Here is a 28,000-nt window from a genome sequence, read left to right on the forward strand (position 1 = left end):
ACACATGTCCTGTTATCAATTTTGGACTGGGCTGTTTCGCTCTTCAGTAGTTGTTGCATTGCCTGAGTCTTACACTTGTGCAAGTTAAGTCTTGTTGTTAATTCGCTATAATCATTTTTTTCTGATTTTGCTGACTCTATTTGGATATTAATTTCGTCGCATGTCTTGCAAGTATCTGATTTTGGCAGCTTGAATCCAATATTATACTCGGTACAAAATATTTTACGGTAAGTATGCTCCTTGACTGGTTCAATTCCCATTTCTGTACACCAAGGGACATATCGATCCAAATAGAGACTGGCTATACTCATGTTATGATCCAGATAAACTTTATTCATGTTCTTGTGTCGACTGTAGTGACTTTGATACTTTGGAATCGAATGTATGTGGTTTTTAACACTTAGTATTTCAGAATCAGATATTTTGTTCACACGGTTTGTATGCTTTCCTCTGTTGTCTCTTTCTGGCACTAGATTTCCTTCTATCTTCGTGTGAACAATGTTATTTACTCTTGTAGGTGGTGTAGTTTCACCATTAACATTAATGGAGTAGACTGCATTGCTCTTTCTATGCGATTCTTGATGTTTTTTCTTCTTTCGGTAGGACCTTTTCTTCTTAACAATATCTATACATCCGAATAAGTAGCTATTTTGTAACTCCCATGAACCGAGGTTCCAGAATTCGTTAAAAATATTGCTCTCGTGGCCCTGAAGCTTTTCCGTACACTTCTTAGTGCAACTGCAAAGCGGTCCCAATTCTTGACCAGGCACATTTTTTTTTCGTTTTGTCGCTTACATATGGTTGCCCTAAATTTCTTCGAATTTTTCTTTTTGATCTTGAATAACAGTGTTCATTGCTTTGTCTCCATCGACTTGTTGGAGTTTTGTCGGGTGTGTTTGGTTTTGTCCTTTTTCTTGACGGACCTTGTTCATTATCCTACAACAAAATGCAATAATATAACAAGCCATGTCACAAGCCACAACAATCATACTTTAATCTTTAATGGTAATAATGTGACAAGCCACATTTAACAAAAAAATTACGTACCGCTGTATTTACATCACTTGAGTCACTTCTAGATTGTACATAGTCAGGATCACGGTCACTGTCATCGAATTTCGACTGAACTTCAGTATTTGTCTTACTAGAATCGTCAGATCTCACAGAAATATCTGAATCGCTTTCGCCCATGTTCGCCATTTTGATGTGGCTTGTCATTATGTCGAGTAGATACTAAGACAAAATAGGTCTATGCAACACTGTTACCATAGGTTTGTCGCGTCATCTATTAACGACGGGCTGAAATAAATTTTTAGTGGCTTGTTATACTATTACTTTAACCGATCATAGCACTAACTCTTTTTGAACTCATGTGTGGCTTGTCATTGTTTCACATTAAGCTCTTCATATGTTTGTAATGAAAACGCCTTTTTATATTAGAATAGAATAAAAATATGCTTTATTGTCACTGAAAATTGTACATTTTTATATATTTTTAGTTGTTTTTCACATTTTCCTCATCATGTTGACATTGCATTCAAATACGTCATTTGTTCTTTGCTGCATTTACACCAAACAAGTACTCAAATGAAGGTGGTGATTTGCCTCTTTTTCACAGTTCCGTATCACAGCAGTTCTCCTATCAACATTCTCTGTGTTCCAACGCTGGTAGCAAAGCAAATAATAGATGCGTTCCTATTAAATACATAATATTAGGGTGTGCTCATGTGTTTACTACAAGCGGAAATTGAAATCAACGGTCCGTTTGTTATCGCGGACACTCACTCTTATAAGGCATCTCTTCGCTAGGCGAGAAACTGACTGTAATTATCCTATTGTAAAACGTCACATTCTTCTCGGCGCGATACGCAATATCGTTAACGGGCAGCCAAGAAGTATGTCACGAATAATTTCGTTTTTTATTTTGAATAAGTACTGTAAATATTTCTTCTTAGTGTTATTTAAAAATTAACAAGCGGAAAGTATATAGGTAGTTTGTTGGCAGCCTGCAATACGGCAATATTACACAATATATAATATATATTATATATACTTAGTGTTTAAGTTTAAGTCGCCAATGTATCGTCTATTCTGGGCAAAGAATAATTATCTTTTTTAGTTTAGCTGGCGGTAGTCCATACAAAAACGCGCTGAACCATCTTTCTTTTTCACTAGAATTACTGATGATGTCCATGCACTGTTTGATGGTTCAATTTCACCTTGTTTGTTCATATCTTTAATAATCTCTTCGGCTTCACATCTTTTCGCAAATGGAACTCTTCTATATTGTTCTATGATTGGCTGAGCGTTCCTGGTATTAATTGTATGCGTTAATATACTAGTTTTGCCCTTATCCTTCTTATCAAAAGCAAAAACATCATATCACTTAGACTTCACTTTTTTCGTTCGTTCATCATCAAGATCTTGGTACGTTTTATTGAACATCTCAATAAGCTCCTTTGGATACTTCGATTTCGAGGATTTCTAATAATTGGTATTCATAGAACGAATCGAAGCCACGGGAGTACACTATCCGATAAAAGTTTTTCTATTCAACTTAATAGCAGTTTCCTTTAAATTCATATCTTTTACAGGAACTACATCTTGAACTCTCACTAAAACTTTTGCCGTTACCAACTTGATATTGCCATATCTTCGACCATCTTGAAGTTCCCTCTCGGCATCGGCAGTGACTATCAAGTCTGGCCATAAGAATTTTCTCACTATTACCGGGTATTGATCACCATTGATCTCGTGAACGCCATTTTAACATTCAATACACACCCAACTTTTCTTAGTAAGTCCTAATATGATTTCGTCGAAGATCTCGGCAATTCTTACTTGGTATTTAACTGTGGTTTATCTCCATATGTGTTACTTATCCCTCCAGTTGCTGTTCTAAGCTTTACTGTTGCAGGCAATAATTTAAGATGGCCTCGTACTACTTCTGGACGTACAATAGTTCTTGTTACGCATGTATCTACCAAAAACGATCTACATTTATTATTGATACCACCCTTTATGTACAAGCTAAAAATTCCATCGGAGGATATAATGTTAACAGTTACTATGGGGTAAGTTTCTCGAGGTCGGCAGTTGCCTCTTGATGTCGATCCGTTCTAGTTTTCCGACTGTTATATTCTTTTCTTGCAATTACGCGAATATGGCCTATGTCGACACAATTCCAACATGTTGTTGGAACATTGGGATCGTGTTACAAACTGTATTTCGTACCATTTCTCCAGGCGTCCTTTATTTTGTTCGTCACCTTCTGCTGTGGCTCCGTGAAGTTTGACTACCTGTGTCGTGTTGAAAGGCTATAGCGGGCCCGTCATCTAAATCAGTATTGCTGACGTAAAGCTTTCTGTAGTTCACTGTCTTCCAATCCACTGAAAAAGATATCTACAGTATTTTCTTCTCAAATATTGTCTAATGTCTCCGGATAGACCAACAACACTATACGAGCAACATCTGCTTCAAATGCTTGCAAATATTCCCACTTGCTCGTTGAATTCTACTTCTAGATTGTACTTTGTAGACTTGTAGATGGGCATCTCCATACAGGATTTCTAGTCACGTGAACAAGATCTGGTAACATTTTTCTTTATCTTTAGGAATCGATCTTGGGATATCCGCAGCATCACATCGTAAAGCAACAGTCAAAGAAAAAGCCTTTTTTTGTTCGGTCCAATGATTTGGTGTGGCAATAGCTTTAAATTCTTTAAGGAATATCGACCATGAAGACTTTCCATTATCAATCTTCGCTTGTCCAATGCTGGACATAGATCTTCCTCATAATTTTTCATCTGTTTCGATCTTGTGCCTCTTGCATCCAATTGCTATGGCAACCTTTTAGGTCGTCAATCCAACGTATTGGTGGACGACCTCTGCTTCATTAGGTTTCATCTCTTGGTCTCCATTCCAGTATGCGCTTTGTCCATCTGTTATTGTTGTCCCATCAAATGGTAATTTGAATCTCACATAATGTGTCGTTTTGTCTCTCGGTGATTCTGCTTTGCAAAGCAAAGCAGAATGACCGAAAGATGAAACGAGTAAACTTAAGTTTGGAAGAAGATTCTTTATTAATTAATTCCCACACTAATTTAATTGTTTGACAATATGTCTGACAATAGTGTATATAAGAACTTCCATTATAAGAAGATGGGAACACACACTAAGCTGCAGCGCCTACTTCATGAGCCGCAAAACTACGAAATTAATAAAAAGTAATAAGAAAAATGGTCTTGAAAGAGATAAAAGTTGAATTCTTCAACTCGTTATGCAGGATAAAGTATTTGGCAGGAGAGGACCGGGACGCCGTCGTATCTCGTGGTTGAAAAACCCCGACAATGGTTTGGGATGACTTCCGCGGAGCTGTTTTGCAGAGCAGTCAACAAAACCATGATAGCATTGACGATCGCCAACATCCTAACCGGTAAAGCACTGAAGGAGAAGAAGAATAAATTTGAATGAATCAAGACAAAAAATTAAATATTCTGCCTGATATACGAGCACTATCTTGTAGTGTCTTTTATATAAATTATAGAGAAATACTATTCTACTCACACATAAGTGAAAAGTTTCTTGTATATAAAAAAACCAATACTATTTATTATATTTTCATTTTTCTTCGAATGTATTGGTTTCGGTTTAATTCGTTTTGAAGGTTGTAAAATACTAGTCAACCTTGAATCTTGAATTAAACAAGGAGTACAGTTAAAATACATTAATGTTTTGACAACACTATCCGTTTTAAAAATGTGTATGAATGTGATTGATGAAATAGTGTTTTTAGCGTACAACTGCCAATGAATTTACCCAAAACAAAATATCTGCGTAGTGAAAGACACAACAGAGATGATGAAATTTTAGGAGATAAGTACAGGGAATGAAAAAAGAATGAGAAAATCATTGAAGGAAATCAACTAGAGAATATCATTAGGGAGAAGAACATTACGAAAGTTTACGATTACAGCAAAAGCTTTGCTATGGCTTTGATGAATTGAAAAGCCAAATATGCATAACCCTGCGTCGTCAGAGATATTTGGCTTTTGAATTTATCAAAGCGATAGTAAAACTTTTGCCTAAATCGTACACTTTTGCAAATTTCGATATATCAAAAGACAGAAAACGATTTTCTTAAATCGTTTTCGTTTATGCTCATCAAAGTAGATGGCACTTTTGTAGCTATCCTCTTTCAGTGGAAATTAAGCAGGGACATTCGCTGGCCGTTCTTTGTGTGAATTTATATCTACCCGGATCTCTTGACGCAGGGTTATGCAGAAATAACGTTATAAGATCCTATTGATACCGATTCATACACGGACCGTTTGACGAATTGTATTGTATTCTTACGCCATGTATATCAGTAATCAACCGGAGCGACAAGAAGCTATGCCTACGTCCATACATTTAGTGCTTACCACAGAACTTAAGTAGTAATATATCAAATAATTTCTTAAGATAACCGTATGGACATATTCTAATTATTATTATATCATAATTTTTTGGCGTGTCTTTTAAAAATATCACTTTTTGGAAGCACTTTTTTAAGAGTCCACGAAAAAATATTTACGTACTGTTATTTGAAATTTGTTTTTTATAACTTCTTTATTTTAAAACACATTTTGTTATAAAATATTATCGACCAATTCTCAAGTTCTTTGCATCACGTAACTATTCCACCTATAAACACTTAATCATCCTCTATAAAAGATATCTTTTGAATTTCCAAACAAACGTAACCTCGATCTCACCTAATTACTCGTCATTAAAAGCAGTTCTTGTTTAATTTAATTTGATTAACACTAATTAGTCAAATACCTGTGCAATGGCCAAAGCGTTCCACTCTCACTTATTGTATTCACGTCTTCTCCTACGCTTCAACATTGTTAACCTTCACTGTTGTGCAATATACAGCCAGTTACATAAATTTATTTTCTAGACGTCAACTAGGATAAGCGATTGCAGCATCAGTTACAGAGATTTGATGTACGTTCTCGTGGACGTGTAAACAAAATTTAAATGCCGCTTAATCTATTTGCAAAATGTCAGCTGAGCTGAGTGACAGCGATCGTGAGCTTGGATGAGGATTACAAAAGATGCTCTTTGGAGATAGATTAGTAGAAAGTCTGTAAACACGTAGTATTCCAAACTTGACCTATTTTTGTAAAATATACATTATTGAAAATTCTTCTGTTTATTTTGTCATATCCAAAACGTAAAAAAAGACAAGACGCTTTTGAGATTTTACAAAATTTTAATAAGCATAAAGATTACTGCAAAGTGGTAATAAATAACAAATGTTATGAAACTCTAAAATGAAAGTATACTTTACAAATTCAATCCCAAATATCTCTGCAGAAGAGATTGGAAACTATCCGATACATTAAATAAAGATTTATGATTCACAAGTAGGTTTAAGTGATAAAAGTTAACGCAACTGCTGTGCATATCCTGATAGTTAAAATTAGTAAGCAACGTTTACTTTCGATGTGTTAAGACCGAACAATTTCATTTATTACCATAATACTAGGTATATTTGTAAGAAAAACAAAATTTTAATTTACCCAGTCAATTGTATCCTTGAAATAATTATGCAAATGTGGATGTATATTTTCCTGATTGTAGTAGTATATACCTTTAGCATATTCATATTATGATAATGATATAGGTATTATTTGGGTGATGTAATTAACTATAAAGACGAAAAATAAGAATCTCTCAGTACCATTATGGCGAAAAAGCTGAAAAATGTAGATAATTAAAAGCTTTTCGTTCACCAATACTTAATGAAGTCCACGTTGCTCAGTTTGGGAGCTTGATTGGGGGTTGGTAAGGATATAAATGATAGAAAAGTGCAGTTTAACGACAGATAAACGATGGGAAGAAGAGAACAAGGAAAGAGAAAAAACAAGAGAAAGAAGAAAGAAATATTAGATAAAAACATATAACAGTTTGACAAAGAAAAACAAGGAACACGGAATACAGTTAAACTGCAAAATAAAATGTGCACCAATGAGTTTTAACCTTAAACTCATGAAGGAACACAAGATTAAATAAATTAACATCTCTCTCGAAAACATCAGAAAAACATACGTCAGAAAATATATCAAAGCATTATCACAAAAAACTATAAACATTGACATAATTACTCATAAGCTGTAAAAAAGGTTACATTTTCAATAATATACTTAAATATTTATATCATCTCTACAAAAATAAAATAATAAACCTCGAAAAATTCTTTATTAAAACTTAAAAACATGTTCATGAGAAATTAACATGCCACACCATCATTAATACCTTTCAAATGATTTTTACAGTTTTTATTTATAAATTTTCTTTCTATCTCACATAATTCACGTGTGCATATATATATATATATATATATATATATATATATATATATATATATATATATATATATATATATATATTACGATTCGAGACAATAATTGAAAATCGTACACATCGTGAGAGTAATACGACGAATTTAGCAGTAGGTATAACCAATTATGTGTAACGTTTATCAACAGTGAAAGTATCCCTAAAAGTGACTGGCGAACAATCTTAAAAGGTTTCAATAGCGAAAAAGGTAATAAATGCTGCAATGAAGTGTTCTGTACAGTGCTCCAATTCCACAGTACTTTACTTTCACTCTAGACGTGCTCTAAAGAGCAGTAATCTTGTTCGGTGTAGCTCACAGAAGGACCAACAACTATTACACCAACTCCTGACGTCACGGGAGCTTTGGAAAATACGCCTATGAAATAAGAAAAACTGCAATTACAATGTACAATTACAAAAACTACAATAGCTGAAAGAACAAATTTTATTCATTATAACTCGGAAAAGATCAGTTGATGTTAAATCTTAGGTTGCCTTGCAGAATTTATTGTAGAAGTCTGATGTATAGTAGAAGAGGAAAGCAATGAACATACCGTACATGGCCAATCATAGAAAAACAAATGTTCCAAACATTGTAGAAAACTTCTCGGTTTTAGATATTATAGACTATAATTCCCCAATGTCAAAATAGCAATGTATGATATATCAGTAGCAGTGTATTATATTTATATTTTGATTATAAAATTAAATATTTTGTCATCTGAAACCAACTAAAAGTAGTATTAACGAAATGTACATTTAAATTATGACATTGGACCACTTAATAACCAGCTTTTCGTTCAATTTGTCTAAATATGAGGAAGGACGATGTTTTCGACACTGACATTCATCATTGCTCGACCGTTTCCTGCTTTGTTAGTTTTATATCATACAAGGTTAGTCGATGTAATTATTAAGCTATAGACTTAATGTTTTCTAATTTTATATGCCCTCGAAATGGCGATTTGTATTCTGCAGTCTCCACGTGCAACACTTTATTGTAATTAGTATGGTTGAAAAATGTTAAGCGAGACTTTCAGCTGTAATTTACGATATAGATGGTCAAAAGAATTGGAATGCACTATGAAAACGTCGTTATTTTCATGTGTATGACATTTTATGTATAATGTATTCCCCAGAGTTAGTTTTAGCGTTTAATGAGATTATGTCCTACTTGATCCTTTATTGATAAATCTGGCTGTTAGTTATCAGTTTCTCTAATCCGAATGGCATTGGAGACACTAAAAGAGGTTAGATCTATACAAATAGTAACAACAACTGAGATGAAAATACTTCGACGAATATCAATACTTCGACATCGGAAAAGTCTGTTGGATAGGGAGAGAAGCGAAAACATAAGAACATACAATATAGAAGACATAAATGGATGGGTGACAAAACGGAAACAGGAGTGGAATGAACACATTAGTAGAATGGCAGAGGATGGGATAGTACGACTAGCACGAGATAAGTCACCAAATGACGAAGAAGTATTGGCAGACCAAGAAAAAGATGGTGCGATAATTTAAACAATTTAGGAGGCTTATATTGAAGAATAAACAGGGTTTAAAGCCTACATATAAGAAGGAAGAAGAAGTAGACATAGGTTATCTTTTTTTTTTGTAGAAAGATTTCATCGTTGATTTAATATTGTCTAAAATGTCCCATCTCTTCCAGTTTCGTTTTATTGTATTTATTATGTTTTATAGAAATGTAATAATTCTAGTACATTTATCGAAAACCGGTGAGTTATAGAGAGCTATTCGCAAAACATGTTTTTCTCGAAGGGAAGGAAATATCGCGCGGACAGGAATTATGGGCTGTCAAGGAGTTCCGGTAAAAAAGTAACCCAAGTTTTGTTTTCAATTTCGTGGACGCTGCGTTGGCGCAATTGTCGAAACCAAGAAAATTCGATTTTACGTCGGGTCTACGTTAGGGAAAAACGTCGCAATGTTAAAATAGGTCGCCCTAGAAACCCGGGGCGAAGCGTGTGCGACCTCATTTTAGTTATCGACCTGCGACCTACTTTTTAGACAACACGTGCTCTTGGAACTGCATCGCACATCGGCCATTTCTGCGTTTCCAACTAATGGAGGCTCTATGGGGAGTCGAAAACCGGCCACTTCCACTAACAGTCAATGTTTTGATTTCTTTGAATAATATAGTTCCGTTTAAGCCTAGTGTTGGTATAAGTGCACACCATAGCATACAAGTTCTCTTGGTAAGATAAAAACACATTTTATAGAGACTGTTTGTGAGTTGTACCGGCTTTTTAGATGTTCCTAGCTAAGAGTTACCTGGCAAATAGATTTCTTATGAAAGACCTATTTATATCATTTTGTGTGTTTTTTATTAGATTTTTAAAGATAATAAGAATAAAACTATTTTTATATAGTTTTAAGGCAAAACAATTATCTATACGAAATTATTGTTGGTTTGTGTCATTGGATTTGTTAATGTACCCAACTTGTTATGGACAGAAAATGTCTTGACGTGCTCTATATTTATCTATTTGCGTAATGTTCGAAAAAAGTTTTAATTACAAAAATATTCAAGGAGCTGATTTAATGGTATCGCTTTCAACTAATTGAGGTTTATATAACATACAGAAAACACCTTCGCAATTAAACCGATACAATTAGCCTCCTTTTTATCGAAGAAAGTAACGAACTGAACGAGACTCAGAAATACATATAGTGCGTGAAGACGAAAAAATACTGCAACAATATTGTAATTTAAACTCATTTTGACTAATTTTTTTTTTCGATCTTCTTAATAGGTAAAGTGCCGGTTCAATCTGCGGTATCTTCACAGTCATGCCAGTGTTTTGTGACTCGCCCTATTGGCGATTTATCTCGAGATATTCATCGGATATATATGTTCATCTCTGTTGTTTCTATTATTCGTTTTGTTCTACTTGTGTCAGGCCTTGTTTTTGTAGTATACTTCATAATGGACATATTATTGTTGTCTTCTACACTTTACTTTTAATTTATATTTCTTCATGTGCCTTCAACTACTATAAGAACTTTTGAAGCTTGGCGTCTTCCTTCATTTTCTATATGACTTAATATCTATCTCTACCCCCAGATAATTAAAATTCATTGTTTATTCTATTACTTCCCCGTCTAATTCCAATTTATATTGTATCGGTTCTGTAATATATTTTGTTTTTTAGTTGCTATTGCCATATTTATCTTTTTCCCCATTGTTTTAAAACGATGCAGGATCCTTTGAAATTCATCTTCATTCTGCGGTACCAGGACATCATTATCCACATAACATATTATTTCCACGTCTGCGTTAAGCATTTTATATATTTTATCTTTACGCACTTCCATAATTTATTTTTTTTTCTTTTTATATATTTTTGGTTTATTTAATTAATGGCTTTGGATAACTTGATCCATTCAGCCACGATAATGTATTTGACTACTTGAATTTGTTAATGATTTATTGACCTATTGCATTTGTTAACAAAATAGTACTTCACCTAGCGATAAATTAAAAATATAATGTAAACATCAGTAGGTATCACAAGATTCAGTAGATTGTCAAGAAACCATACTTTCATTCGTTATATTCAAGGCCCTAACCAAATTAAAGTGAATTTTTGGAACCAACAAAGGATTATATAATATAGGAATACTTTTCACGCTAAGGTGCCTTTCATAGCGACTTTATTACAACACAAGACAGTCAACTGCTAGGAGGTAAATATATAACATAAGGATAGACAGAGGGAACAAAGCTAGATTTATACATTCACATTACAGATTCAATCCTAAATTTTTCTTTTAAGTTCTTTTTAAATATCCCCAGAAAATTTGGTTAAGCCTGATATTATGACTAGCGATATATAAAATAGAAGATTGACACTGAGGAAGAGGTATTTGTTCTTTTATCAGATTTTTAAATTTTTTAAAAAATTTTGCAGATACTTAATAGCAGGATCATTATATTATATGCATCCGAACATCCAATGATTGATATCTTCAGTGTTACCATTACAATTGCAAAGTTCTGTTTCATTTAATTAAATCTACGAAGATCTTTCTATGTAGACATGTCTGTTTTCAATGTGTCTCCAGTAAGTTGTCATTCCATCGTTTTCGTGGTCTTCCTACTGATCGTCTTCCTATTCGGGAACTGTCTCTCGCTATCTTTACTACTCTATTTGTTGTTATTCGGATTATATGATCGTTCCATTTTACCCTTTTATTTCTTACCCAGTTCTTGATGTTCTCCACCTTGGATCTACATCGTATTTCTGTACTTCTAGCTCTGATCCATAGTGTTTCACAATCAATTTTTTCAAGTGTTTTCTTCCCTGCTGTTTGTAAAATCCTTTTTGTCCTCTTCGTGTCAGGTCGTGTTTCTGCCGCGTATGTCATTACTGGCTGATGACTGTTTTGTAAATTCTGCCTTTCCTTTCCTTCCCGATAGTTTTATTTCTCCATATTGTTTCATTCAGGTAACCAGCGGCTCTGTTTGCTCTATTCACTTAATCTTTCACTTCTGTTTCGAGCTTTCCGTAGCTAAATAGTGTGATGTTGTCCTAGATATTGAAATTCCATCACTTGTTCTATTAGCTGACTCCATTATTTCTACATCCATAATATAATAAACCAATGTTAGCACTGATACCAATGTATACTTTAATGTGTTTTGTAAAAACTTATTTGATGGTTTTAACTAAATTTTACGAAATTAACGTTACCTAGTAATTTGATAACATCCTCCAGTTATCAAAAGCATTTCTAAGTCAGCACAACATAGGATTGCAGGTCTATTATATTCGATAGATTTTTTGAGGTTTGTTGTTTTTCGTCTAATGTGAAAAAATTGTTGTCTTTGTTAGTTATCATTCCGTATCAACCCGTAAGCTTGTTGATTTTAATATCAATTCTTGTAATAGTACTAATCCTAGCTTTAGGTTTAATAATATATTAACTGCACTATAATTTCAATTATATAATAATAATCTTAGATTCTAAATCATTTCTGGATGACGCTAATAAAATACAGTTAAAATTATACAAATAATGTAAGTACTCAATAAACATAGTAAAAATTAATTTTTCTTAATTTTACGAACATTATATACCAAATTAAATGTCTTTAAAATAATAGTAAATCGTTATTTTATACACGTACAACATGATGTGATAGTAGTTACGTGATAAAATAAAATAAAAAAATCAAATTTTTTGAAAAACATTTCTTTTTAACTGTTTTAAACAAATCGTACGGTTAAATAGATAATTTAATAATAAACAGATTGCATATTCGTAAAGTACATTGAAAGTAGATACAATTTAAAACAATCAATAAAATCCATCAAGCCGTTCCAGAGATATAAGCGATTTTTGGAGCCCACTAATAAAATGCTTCCCTCTTTGGCTCTAAGAGGTCAGCGTCTGTACTTAATTTTTGAAGCTTTTCCGACGACTCTTCTAAAGTGCAAATTGAACTAAAATTTTTTATATAAACTTTGAATATTCAATTAAAGTGGCGCAAATTACATCCCTTAAGTGGTATAAACAAATAAAACGTGAATTTAAAAAAAATATGCTTACTTTGGCCCTAATTGATCTAGTCAATTTTTTCTTTTTTTAAATTCTAGAAGAAATATACGCTTTCAGAATACGAAAAAATATTTTTTTTACGAACAATACAAAAAAATTATTCTATTTATTTATAAATAAAAAATATCGTATTTTCGTAAAATTATTGTTTTTCAATATTTTTTTTTTTAAATTCTTTTACTATTTTCAAAGAACCAGACTTACTTTTCCATATGGTAACCAAAACATTGTTCTAACTATATTTTTTTCTGACTTATTTTATTGCAAAAAAAAAACAGTTTTCTTGAATAAACAAACGGAATAAAATTTAAAAAATTCAAAGAATAGCTTTGACATTTTTATCACAGCACTACAAGACCCAACTTTGACTAAAATTTTAAAGCCTTAGAACAATTTTTCCAATAGTTACAAATCAATTAATCTTTTCGAAAATTTGCTTTGTTTGCATTTATCTAAACAACAAATAGGCATAGAAAATTTTACAAATCGTCATTTAAAAGCTTTTGCATGATCTATAAGATGGTTACTCCAAGAAACCTTCAAAACCTTGTTTTTTAATGATAAAATAAAAACGCCAAAAAGTACATTTTTTATATCTACTAATTTGTTGATAAATAAAACAACTTGTCAATAAATATCACGCAGGAAATGGTTAGAATATGTCTGTATAAGTATTATACATCAAAGAAACCTTTCAGGACCCTGACTTTTTGAGTGTCACGACGAAAACTGTATTACCCTGGACTACAGTCAAGTTGAAAATTCCTATTTTGCCATTTTTTGTCAGTGTCTCTCTCTTGAAACACAAAAATATTTATGTAAAATTCCAAGCTTCCAAAGTTTAAACGCAGAAAATTCAAAAGTAATACTTCTTAATGTAAAATAAATCCTTGAAATTAATTAATACCCGCACTTGCACATCATATCTAATATTTGTATTAACAAATGTAGTAACTTTTATCAAAAATACTTAATTTTTGATGTTTATCGATGAAGTCATTATGTTCTTTTAGGCGTCGGAATTTATATACTCTCCTGACCTATTACACCACGAATTCTGGCATTGAACCATTTTTTTTTTATTTACAACAAGCTTGCTCATAACAACAAGTTAAAAATTCAGTTTATGCCGTAATATATGGGACGTAATGAGGCAATTACGAAAATACTAAAATTACAGAATCAGTTATAATAATAAAATCGTCGTCCTCGTTAGTTGAAGGAATTTTGAAAACATTTACCAACACCATGACCTTATTAATGGAATCAGAACGAGTGGTCGAAATAATATGTCCATTGTCCACCCACTTTGGTTGAAGCCGATAATTTATTAACAAAGTGTGTCGTTTTGATATCTGACTTAAATCCTGGTCTATTAGAAAAAATAATAAAACGTTTAAGCACAACTAAGTGTTATATAACACTGCTTTGAACAGTGATTTTAAATCAATTTTTACTCTTTGTCTTTTGTAATCGAATTTTTTACTAGATACTCAATTATCTCTTGACTGTATTCTTTCTTGATACAACCATATATCTACGAGACTCCTCTGTGATAAATAATTAACGTTTAATTTCCCATTAGCCTTTTGGCAACATTCGCGATATGTTATTTTCTCTTGTATTTACGACATGAAGAACTAAAACTGTATTTATTGAATTTGGGGTTCATCTTCCCGCAATAATGTGCGTTTTGACTATTGAGTTTGACAAACCCAAATTAGTCTAGGAGCCCTGAGTGGGAGAGGTACTGTTTGAGAGGAAGTATTTTTATGTTTGTTGGTGCGTAGAATTTTTCGAGGGTACCAGGCTGAAAACCCGTCAGATAATTTGTTATTAACAATTTAATTGTTTAAATCATTGTATCTCCTAAACTATTAGAGATTTTTAATTTTACCAAAATGAAGATTGTTCCTTTTGAAAAAATGAACAAAAGGGCGCTTGGTAAACTTTGATCCGATTATTAGAACCGGAGTTATAACAAATTTCGCGAAAACCAATTGCAGAATAGGCATTCGATGGGGCTTTTTTAAGTATAACTCAGTTTTCGTACTCGCGATTAACTTTCAAACCCCCTTATTTTAAAGATAATTGTTTCAGCGTAAAAAAACTTCAAAAAACTGCAAAATTACTGTATCTTTATTATTAAAAAAGTTATAACAATTAAACATTAAAAAGTTTACTAAAAAGTTAGGAATTACTTTGTTTCTAAGAAATTTCAACAAAATTAAGCAATAAATTATAAAAATCCGGCTAATGGAAGTTATAATATAGCTCAAAATGATCATTTTAAGCTTTGGTAAATGTTTCTATGTTAATTTTTGACCAAGATATGAAACTTTTAATAAAGCGGTTTTTGGCGCAAGATCAGCTCGCAACGAATGCGGTCGCGTGATAACTCAGCAAAAAATTATCATAAAAACATTTAGCAAAAATTAACATATTCGTTTTGATTTGTTCTATAACTTCTAGTGACCAAACTACCAACGGTTACGTCTAAATTTTAGAAACAAAACAAATTAATTTACCACTTTTTAATGAAAATTTTAACTACAAAATAATGATAAGGTAATATGCATCTCTGAATCTTGTATGTTTTGGTTTTTATTCGCTTTTTATTTTATTTAGTTAGCTATACTTTATAAAAATATTGGACATTTAGCCTTTTGCGGTCCAATACATAACTTTTCGATTAGTTGAAACGAAATTTTCGTTTTAGTTTTACATATTTTTGTTCAGAAATTGTTTATAAACAATATATTGTTCCTATATATTTTTACAGGCATAAAGCATTGAAAAACAAAGTACAGACATGGAGAATTATTATCGACATTTTATATCTGAGGTATCACTGAATAAAGATGATCAACCGACGATAACCATCCAAGGAACAAAAGTGGAACATGTAGAAGAATACATATATCTGGGTCAGAATATCAAGGTAAACAAAGAAAACCAAACTACCGAAATAAGCAGACGAGTAAGAATGGGATTTGGAAAACTCTCATACATACTGAAAGACAAAAAGATACCCCAAAACCTTTGAACCAAAGTGTTCGATTCTTGTATCCTTCCCGTTCTCACTTACGGAGCTCAAACCTGGACATTCACAAAAAAGAACATGGACAAGATTCGAAAAACTCAGCGAGCCATGGAACGACAGATGCTTGGTATCTCACTAATAGATCGGCAAACGAACGAAGCAATCCGGAACAAAACAAAAATAAAGGACGCCGCGAAATAAGCAGCTAAATTAAAATGGAAATGGGCTGGACACAACGAACGTCTCGAAGATGGTAGATGGAACAAAGAAGTCGGAAACTGGCGACCGTACGATGCGAAGAGACCAAGAGGAAGACCTCAAATGCGCTGGAGCGACGATATCAAAAGAGTCGCAGGACCAATGTGGAAACGCCTAGCACACAACAGGGATGAATGGCGAGAAATGGGAGAGGCCTTTATTCGACAATTCGGATAGAAAAAGGGCTAAAAAAAATCACTGTAGAGAAATAGTTGGTCAACGTTTAAAGAGGCACTGCCTTTTACGCTAAGCTAGTCCCACGCCTGACTAATGAAAACATGCCGTGTTAGACCTAGTCTGTGCTTAACATCAAGAAAAATAGAAGATGCTAGAGAAAGCTCAAAGAAAAGTACTACTAAGGGTAGCACGTGCATATAGAGCAAAATCAACAGTGATCGTGGTTGTGCTACCCATCCACCTGATGGAACCGACGGAAAGGATGAGCAGGAGAAAATAGTGTCTAGAAATAACAGCATAAAGAAGTGGTAGATGGACAAATGAGCATGGAGCTGCCTGGACTGGATGAAGTGCGGTGACGGAGACACTATTTATAATTACTTTTTCACCCAGTTTCTAACAGGGTACCTAAGGCTCTTTCAGGGCCTACCTAGAGAAGGGTAGAGAAGGTTGCGGATGGAAACTGCACAGACTGTGGAGTGACTGACACGGTCGAGTACTGTGTATTTGAGTTCAGAAGGTTTGATGAGGACAGAAGCCAATTACACAGGAAGGTAGGTAGGGTAAATGTAATTACCATAATGCAGATAGCAATGAGGGGAAAGAATGAATACAAGCAAGATTGGAGGTAGTAACACGAATTATCAGAAAGGAGGAAATATTATAGACATCTGCAGCAAAGGTAAGAGATATTACGGACTATTCATGTGATGCATCGGTCTGGAGAGGACCTGTGACATGAGAAGTCCGGGTGAGGGGCAGGAGTTTAGTTGATAGGCAGGGAGTTATGGGTGTATCTGTGAACACGATTCCTCTGGGGGGACTGCGTTCGGATGGGATTTTCCACCCTGAATCTAACACACGGCAGATCATCCTTAACGAGACATGGCCTGGTACGGTACTAAAGATTTACCACCTCCTTTCCTTAATAAAATAACCTAGTCTGCAACTTAAAAATGCAGAGAACGCAATTAGAGAACTTAATAGTCGAAAATCTGTATAAAAAAACTTTGTTTCCAGAACTTGACCACGTTTTCAACATTTCGTTCCACTGTGCGATATACCGAAATACACCGATTTTGAATAATTTAGCAAATTCTATATCATTTCATTCAATAATTTGTTTTGTGTATCGAAAATTACTAATTTCTTGCAATATATGGGTTTCTCCTACTAAGGAGACTAGTAAGATAATATGACTATTAAAAATGTTCCAGTCTATTCCTCTTCAATGACTGTAGTATATTCGGTGTATAACGTTTGCGTCTGGATTTGATATAATGTTGGAATATGTCTCTTCCTGTTTAAATATAAAGAAATACCAAGTATAATAATAATCAATCGTATTCAAAACTTGTTTTTGTCTTGATTTTAATCTTATTTATTATTTTTAACATAATTAACCACAATTTAAGTTTATATAAATACGTTTTAAAAATACAGAACGCATCACGATTGTCATCCTTGTGCAAGGGCCATGCTAATCTTCTATATCTTTCTTTGTAAACAATATTTTAATAAACGTAAACAAGTATGCAATTTTTATGCAAAACTGCTTACAATAAAAAAAAATTATATTTCCCCATAATATAAAAAAATTTCCCATGTCAAAACGAACACAGCAAAAATTCCGATTTTTACACACTGCATCGATCCCAGACGCACCGATGTGTGCGGTTTTTTATCTTCGCCTTGAACAAGTATTTTTAAAAGTTTGTTGAAGAATGTGGATACTTCCGGACAGACCTAAATAGGTTATTAACATTACGATTTTACCTGCTTTGGCCGTCCTCCCATACACAGAACAAGTCTAGATCGTTGACACAGAATGTAAAAATATGTTTGTTTATGTAATTTGTTTATAAATATATAGCGAAAGATCTGAATGGTTCATTACGTGGAATAATCTTGCTTGGCAGCAGGTTTTATGTAAAAATTATTTGTCATTAAAGCAAATTTAAAAGATTATTTCCAATATAGTAATCGAAAACTGTATGGTACTGTTAACTAGCCAAAGTTTAACTGCGAAATGAGACTGTATATTTTCGTTATATGTTAATTTGTTCAAATTTTACTGCTTCCCAATAATATTATTTTGAGCTTACTTGTTTATAATAACCACATAATTTGCCGTACGTATAGTTATTGAACAATTCTATTCGAGATATTACAAAACTAAGCCAACACACTTGGTCATGAAAAGTCTACGGGAATTCGAAGAACTTTTGTCTTAAAATTGTACAACACTAAAGATAAGTCTGCTGCTACGTTGAGACAAACACATAATTGAAAAATGTTTCTTAGTTTCAAATTTGATTTGAAAATTCTGTTTTCATGACAGTTCGGTTGCAAAAGTCTTAACAAATAATTTGATCCCAATAATTATAGACCAATAAGCCTTACACCTGTTATTTGTAAAATTATGGAATCAATTATCACAGAGTCTCTTTCAGAATTTTTGCGTCCAGAAAAAATTATTCCTCTACAACAACATGGATTTGTGAAAAAGTCGATCAACCATGACTAGTTTACTTTGGTGTGTTAATGAATGAACAGCAGCATTGGATAAAAAACGACCTATAGATGTTATATATTTAGACTTTGCAAAAGCATTTGATCGGGTACCAAGAAGAAAATTGATGTATAAACTAGATCACTTTGGCATTCGCGGACAACTTCTTGAGTGGATTAATGATTTTTTAACAAATCGGGAGTTTTGTGTTACAGCTCGCAAATCGCTGTCATCTAAAAAACCAGTTTTAAGTGGTGTGCCACAAGGAACTGTTTTAAGTCCACTACTATTTGTGTTGTATGCTAGTGATCTTGAATAATTACGTCAACATTTTTGAGATTCATTTTTATTTATATATATTATTTTTATTTATTATAAAATTACAATACATAATACATTGAATGCAGTGCCAAATTGTTCGGCAATAGTGGTCCAGTCCAGTAAAATCGAATCAAACTTTCTTATTTCCTAGAGCTCTTCGTTCCACTTTCTATAGCCGTCATATTTTTTCAATAGAACTAATATCTTGCAAAGTTGCTGGCCATGGAATTATTTTAGTCAAAAATTTGGTTTCCTTAGCGTTCCTTATTATAGCTCAGCGAAGACGAAGTCTAAAAATTACCGCAAAAACTGAAACCGTTAAACCAATACCTATAAAGCACAATACAGATTTTGTGAAAAAAGAACTTATCTATACAGGGTGTTTCAAAAAGGTATGCCATAAATTAAATCAACGCATTCCGGGGACAAAAATAAATCAATTGAATCCAACCTACCTTAGTACAAAAGTGTACACAAAAAAAGTTACAGCCCTTTGAAGTTACAAAATAAAAATTGTTTTTTTTTTGCATTATCTCCTAAACTACTTAACATTTTGTAATAAAAATGGACACGTTACTTTCTTGTTCTGAAAGCATTTTTCATACAAAAGAAGCAACAAAATCTAAGCGAACAGAAAAATTTTAAGGGGGAAGTACAGCCCTAAATCCCCCCATACTTTTGAGTACGTTCAAATCAAATGAATTTTGTGGCATCATTAGTTTAACACATTATTTTTAAAACTTTTTTGCCTCTTATCACTTTTTCAAAAAACTAGTTTTTTTTTCTAGTTGGTCATAAAATTGCAATTAGTTTCTACGGATATAATAAGTACAAACAGTTCCATCAATAATAGTCAATAATTTGACATACCTTTTTGAAACACCCTGTAAATAACATTAAACTGAAACTGCCGTACTATAAAAGAAGGCTTATTTTATGTTTTTACATGAAGACTCTTGAATTATTACTACTTCTTTCTATTTCTACGATTAGCCATTCTGTCTAGGTGTCGAATTTTTTCTAGATATTTTGATATTTTTTCTTTTGGCGGTCTGCTCTTTACCACTGATGAACTTTTAGAGTTAAAAGAGTGTATGTTTGGTGTATATAAACATTATATGCCATATTTTCTATATTTGTGCGAAATATTCATAAATCAAATGCTCTAAAACATCCTTATTCTATTCCTGAGAGCTTTAGAACGATAAAATACGGACCCCTTACTGTTGATTCTATAGATACCTTTTATAATTTTTCGAAAAGAAATTATGACAAAAGGACAAGGCTTGGGACTGAAAATAGCGGAAATTACGGTTGCTGCAAAAAAACTCCAATAAAAACTTTGTAAGTGTATTTTTTTCTACATTGTTGATTTTTATAAATGCTACAGGGTAAAAGGTAAAAGTTAGATACCTTTCCTTTTTCGGTTTTAGGACGGTTCTAATAAAAAAAACCCATGTCTAAGCTTTTCCTTTGAAACGTATTAAATTGGAAGGATGTCTATTTTGATCTGATATCTCCTGATCAGTTTAGTGGATTTCAGTGAGGATTAATTTTAATTTTAGGTAAGTGTGCATATAGACATCAGTAATATAAAACCATCAAAATGATAAAATAGAGTACCAAATAAGGAGAAGATAATATACCAGATCAGATAAGACTGTCAAACTTTTTAAACAAAAAATTTAAGTGACCTCTAGATAGATATATTATAATTTAAATTCATTTTAAATCTGAGTAGATATGGAAAAAAGAAACAACAGGAAAGAAACAGAAGAGAATGGAAGGGGCTAGTGAACATAATGTATTCAACTGGAATACATTCAAATAATGGATTCAAAAGGTGGTGCAAGCTGAAATATAAAAAAATACATCTTTCTGAAATTACTCTACAGAGTGTCTTCATAGTGTTAATACATCATCTGAAGTACCAAACATTTGTTAATTTTACTATATATATATATATATATATATATATATATATATATATATATATATATATATATATATATATATATATATATATATATATATATATATATATACGAATTAAAACGCCAAAAAATAAATGGCGAAAGGGAAACAATTCGTCAATCCTTCCGTATGTGATTGATACCAATAGACTATCATAACGTTATTTCTGTATTCCATACCTCTTTAAACGGTCGGGTAGATACAAACTGTTATACGGAAATCCATAGAATTGTTCCGCTATTTTCCCACTTCTCGAGTGGTAGCTACAAAAAGCGCCATCTATTTTGATGGCCTCAGCCGAAAACCATTTACCACTATCGCCTTCTCTATTTTTGAGCTATACGAAATTTGTAAATGATTTACAGATTTTAGCAAGGGCTTTGCTATGGCTTTGATGAATTGAAACGTATGAATTGGTATCAATAGACTGTTATAGCGTTATTTCTGTATTCCCTATGTCTTCAGACAGTCGGGTAGATATAAACTCTTTACATGTTGCTTAGTCATGTATAGTATATATATTATTACATTTTCCAAGTGTGAATAAATGGGTTCCTTCGAGGTAGTAGCGAACTATAATATTATACATCCTATGAGAGCCTTCTTGTGTCTGATATCTTTTGGTTTTTATTAAAACTTTAGACCTCTGTACTGTGGCTTGATGATGAGGCATATATTGTAAGCATCGAAGCCGGTAGTCTACAAGCTTATTGAAATAAAAACTACCTAAGGTTGTACTCCGGGTAAGTACTCCTCCACAATCCCAGTGGAGGATAGACTTACTTCAGGGATGCGACCCTGCCCTACGCGAGCCTTGATTGTCTCTCAACTCCTATGGAGAGAAATCATGTCCTAAACCCATTCCTACCCAATACCTACTATCCTACCAATTTCCCAAACCAACTCACCAACCCGCCTGGCAAGCGTGGTGTTTAAATGCCAAAACCCCTCAGCATGAATAGACATTCAAGAAAAGGGCCCTCAGTCCCCGGCAGCTCGCTAGTTCCCAACCAAGGTAGCGGTAGGATTCACGGACAGCGGGCAGAGGGTGCAAATAATCTCCGGGATGTAAGAGGCTACCAAGAACGACGAACGCTGCACATAATTACGTATAATGTAAGAACCTTATCCAAAGATGAAAAAATGACGGAACTGGAGGAAGAACTCAGACATGTGAAATGGGATATTATAGGAATTAGCGAAGTCAAAAGAAGAGGTGAAGATCAGGTCAAACTAAAATCAGGCAACATATTCCACTATAATGGGGAAACAGAATCGACAACTGGAGGAGTAGGTTTATTAGTACACAAAAAATTACAGAAAATGATACAGAGCATTGGCTGCATTTCCCCAAGAGTTATGTATATAAATCTAAGACTAAATAAGAGATACAATCTGAAAATAATCCAGGTATACGCCCCCACCAGCGATTACGAAGATGAGATTGTTGAAGCCTTCTATGAGGAAATCGAAAGAGCAAAAAAGCAGGAACCGGCCCATTACAATCTGATAATGGGAGATTTTAACGGGAAACTCGGAAGGAAAAAGGACGAACAAGAAGTAGCAATCGGAGATTTTGGAATCGGAGTAAGAAACGAAAGAGGCGAAATACTTACCAACTTTCTACTGCAACACAAACTGTATGCAATGAACACCTTTTTTAAGAAGAAACAGAGTAGAAAATGGACGTGGGTTAGTCCAGATGGAAGAACTAAGAGCGAATATGATTATATAATAACAGACAAAAAGCAAATTATTCAAGATGTCACTGTACTTAATAAACTATCAGTAGGAAGCGACCACAGACCAGTAAGAGCTAGAATAACGATAAACCTACAAAAAGAAAGAGCAAAGATGATAAACAGTGGCAAACGCATAGTTTGGAATTCACCAAATCAGCCAGAAGCGTACATAAAAAATATAGCAGAAACTTTACAGAGTAATAATCCCAAACCTCTAAGTATCGACGATCATAATAAATTAATTACAGACTCGGTTAGAAACGCACAACTCAAATTCTGCAAGAAAAATTACACCAAAAGTGAAAAGATTAGCAAAGACACAAAAGCTCTCATGGAAATACGACGAAACCTAAGCGAGAAAGAAAAGGGAAACAAAGAAGAATATAGAAAACTAAATAAAAGAATTTCAGCGGATATAAGAAGATATATAAGAAGATATAATACTAATGTAATTACTCAAACAGTAGAAAAGAACAAAGGTTTAAAGATAATGAAAAGAGAACTCACACAAAGTAAAAAAGAAATATACAAGCTAGAAGATAAAGACGGAAAGGCAACAACAGATAAACAAAACATTCTGAAAATAACTAGAGAGTTTTATAAAGACCTCTATACCAGCCAAAGATCACAAGAAAATTTACCGACACGAGTAAAGACTCTCATAAATCAGGGATCGGAAATACTTTTACCCATTACTGTGTCAGAAGTAAGATCAGCTTTAAAGGAAATGAAGAACCATCGATCGCCTAGTGACGATGGACTCGTTATTGAGGCAATAAAAGCAGGAGGAGAAATTCTATTAAAATCAGTAAGCGAACTGTTTAATAAATGCTTACATGCGGGTACGATTCCTAAAGACTGGAACAATGCAGTGATAGTCTTGTTACACAAAAAAGGTGATATTACTAAATTAGAAAATTATAGACCCATCAGCCTCTTGACACATATGTATAAACTCTTTATGAAAATCTTAACAAAGAGACTAACACCTAAACTAGATTTCTATCAGCCCAAAGAACAGGCAGGCTTTAGGAGAGGATATGGCACAAATGACCATTTGCACACCATAAAGATCTTAATTGAAAAATGCATCGAGTACAACATACCACTGGTTCTTGCATTTGTCGATTACGAGAAGGCTTTTGATACTGTAGAGTTTGAAACCGTACTGGAAGCCCTAAATCAAAGCCGAATAGATTACAGGTACACGTCACTAATCAAAAACATCTACGAGAACGCTACATCAAGTATACGACTACACGAAGACACAGAAAAATTCAGCTTAGGTCGAGGAGTAAGACAAGGAGACAATATTTCACCAAAATTGTTCACGGCAGCTCTAGAGTCAATATTTAAGAACACCCAATGGCAAGATATGGGCATCAATATAGATGGAGAAAGATTAAATCATCTGAGGTTTGCAGATGATGTCGTATTAATCGCAGATAACTTACAGGATACGGTTTCTATGCTACATTCGCTTAAAAGTCTGTCTGAAAGAGCAGGATTAAAGATAAACTGAGAAAACTAAACTTATGACAAATCTCGTAATGAGTGGAAATATAACTATCGACAATAATACCATACAACAAACAGACACTTACAAATATCTGGGACACGAGATCAAAATAAACAGAGACAATCAAACAAATGAAATACAGAGGCGAATAGGCCTGACATGGGCAGCATTTGGCAAACTAAGCCATATTCTAAAAAGTTCAATTCCCATGTGTCTCAAGCGAAAAGTTTATAACCAATGTGTTTTGCCTGTACAAACTTATGGAGCAGAGACTTTAACACTCACGCAGAAATCTGCGAATAAACTAAGAGTTACACAACGAGCCATGGAACGTGCAATGCTGAATGTGAGCCTCCGAGACCACATAACAAACCGACAAATCAGGCAAAGATTAGGAGTTCAAGACGTCATCGAAAGAACCACGAGACTTAAGTGGAACTGGGCAGGACACTTAGCCAGAACACAAGATGGACGATGGACAAGACGAATTATGGAATGGAGGCCCAGAAATTATAAAAGAAGCCGAGGACGACCACCGACTAGATGGACCGACGACATAAAAAGAGTAGCGGGAAACTGGCTACAAGCGGCCCAGTGTAGAGAACACTGGAAAGAACTGAGGGAGGCCTATGTTCAGCAGTGGACGGGATTGGCTGATTGATGATGAAGGTTGTGAGAATTGACTATCTCCTATACACCAGACTTATGATAATGCTAATGATTATAAAGTGCAAAGTTTATATTTGTTATTCCAAATGAAACCTATAACAAATTAAAAAGTTTCATTAATAGTACACATTTCTCTAGGTATATTATTTTTTAATTATTCACTTGCGATTTAAATCTTCAATTAAATCTGATTAAAATAACTGTTACAGTTATAACTCCCTCTCTCTACATAATCACTTTTTCAATCGATAGACAGATTTTATCCGTGAAAGTGAGAGGGAAAGTGGACGTGAAAGTCTTGTTGTTGCATACATGTTGTTTTCTAACAGGTGAATATAATTCGTGGTTAACCTCGTTCGATAATTGCCAGTAAAAGCATAAAAGCAAACAATTGTGGAAATTGGTAGTGTGCGAGTATGTGCCATCTTAATGCTCGTTGGTCATCTATCTTTCTGGTGCAATTTCTATTGTTTCGTTAATTAGTTAGCCATCCGAGAATTATTTCAACATTCTTTGCAGATAATGATTTTCTAGTTATGCGGTTGTAGAACCGTGTGTATTAATAAATTATATAACAGGCTATGAGAAGACATTGTATAACTGATATAAAAATTGAAAAGATGCTCCTATCTATTGGTATCAATTATAATTGGCAAAAATGTAAAAATTACTTTCAGTCACTGCTTCAATATTAGTTTTTAAGGTTTTTTTGCATCCTACAACAAAAAAACATAAAATTTCTTAGATGTTTTTAAATGTAAAACTAAAGAATCCGGGGGAAAAAGCGAGGGAGGCATTAAAAATTCGTGCAGCTTTTGTATAGAATTTTTTATATTTTGCCGCAAATCAAATCAGTTTTTTATAAATCTGATCAATAAATAAATGTACGATTTTTGTAATTTTTTACGATCCGCGTGAGATCAATGAAATTTTTCAATTCCATTGAGCGGCCGTATCTATAACATGAAAATTTAATTTTGCGTACTTGCGTCATCGAAAAGAAGCAGTTTTAAACGTTTCAAATCGTTTGAAATGTGCAAGTTTAAATTTAGCGTTTTCTAGACAGATACAACTAGTTACGGAGATGTTGAAGAATAAGTACGACATCAAACCTTAAAATAGCAAGTAAAGCGACGGGATCTCTTAATGACACAAAAACAAGAATCTATAAAGCAGCAATTAGACCTACAAGGATAGATTGATATTAAACTAGGCTTTGTTAGATGGCGCTACTTGATAGCGAATTGGTTTCGGTGTTGACTTGCCATTCATGAAATGACGTCTGTCAAAATTTTAAGTTTTAAAAACAATTAGTTTGGTTTTTACAGCCGTCAAAAGCAAGCAAATTTTGTGTTTTCGGAGAAATGGAAAAAAGTCGAGTATCGTTCGGTGATCAAGTTCCTCCACAAAAAAGGTAAAACGAATGTGCAAATCAAAGACGACCTGGACGAAGTTTATGGTGAGGTTGCACCTTCGTTAGCAACAGTAAAATTTTGGAAAGCTGAATTTGTTCGTGGTCGTACGAGTGTTTTTGATAATGAACGTCCCGGGAGGCCAAATGAAGTCACCACGCCGGAAATGATCAAAAAAGTCCATGACATGATTATGGCAGATCGTCGAATTAAGCTCCGCGAGTTAATAGAGGTCCTAAACATTTCCTAGGAACGCGTGCACAAGATCATTTACCATCATTTGGACATGAAAAAGCTATCCGCGCGATGGGTGCCGCGTTTGCTGACAATCGATCAAATGCAAAAACGTGTAACCACTTCGAAGACGATTTTGGCGATGATATGGCGCGATCCGAAGGATTTTTTTCGCCGATTTGTCACCGTTAATAAAACCTGGGTGCATTATTACACACCGGAAACCAAAGAACTGGTTTTGAACGCAGAGAAGTGCTCTTTCACCAAGACAATGCACCGGCTCACCGATCGGCTGTCGCCATGGCAAAATTACACGAATTGAGCTATGAATTGGTTGAACACCCACCGTATTCCTAGATCTTGCCGCCAGCGATTTTTTTTTTGTTTCCAAACCTAAAAATATGGCTCAGAAGACGCCGTTTTCCAACAAATGATGAAGTCGTCGCTGAAATTTCGGCCTATTTTGAAGAGCTCGAGCAAAAGTACTATTCGGATGGGATAAAAAAATTGGAACATCGTCTTACTAAGTGTATCGAGCTAAAAGGGGACTATGTTGAGAAATAAATCGATTTAATTCCAAAAAAACTTGTTTTTTCTATCAAAGGCTAGGTTTATATCAATCCACCCTCGTATAATAACATACATGGCGGAGACAAGACCTGACACATCTAAAACGAGAGTACTACTAGAAACAACTGAGATGAAACTACTCCGACGAATATCAGGGAAAAATCTATTGGATAGGAAGAAAAGCGAAAACATAAGAAGAGCATGCAATATAGAAAAAATAAATAGATGGGTGACAAAACGGAAACAGGAGTGGAACAGACACATTAGTAGAATGGCAGAGGATAGAATAGTACGAATAGCACGAGATAAGTCACCAAATGGATGAAGAAATATTGGCAGACCAAGAAAAAGATTTATTAACAACAAGTTAATTTATTAACAACAAGTAAATTAAGAAATTAACAACAAGTGCGAAGAAATAATTAGTCAAGAGCAGTTCGGGTTCCGGAGATGCCTTGGAACTAGAGAAGCACTATTTTCTATGCAAACACTCCTTCAACGATGTTGGGAGGTAAGAAAACCCGTATATATGTGCTTCATTGATTTTTAAAAGGCATTTGATCGCGTTCAGCATACCAGACTAATTACCGCC

General features: G+C 33.8%; 1 protein-coding gene and 1 pseudogene across 1 annotated transcript in view; one reads left to right on the forward strand and one right to left on the reverse strand.

Annotated features, from left to right (window-relative positions):
• LOC140441791 (zinc finger protein 395-like) overlaps positions 1-28,000 on the forward strand; it is a 232,435-nt gene that overhangs the window by 30,613 nt on the left and 173,822 nt on the right. The gene's annotated exons all lie outside the window — the stretch shown is intronic.
• On the reverse strand, positions 17,889-17,983 carry LOC140442550 (U6 spliceosomal RNA; annotated as a pseudogene).

The sequence above is a fragment of the Diabrotica undecimpunctata genome, chromosome 5, assembly GCF_040954645.1.
Source record: "Diabrotica undecimpunctata isolate CICGRU chromosome 5, icDiaUnde3, whole genome shotgun sequence".
Classification (NCBI taxonomy): domain Eukaryota; kingdom Metazoa; phylum Arthropoda; class Insecta; order Coleoptera; family Chrysomelidae; genus Diabrotica; species Diabrotica undecimpunctata.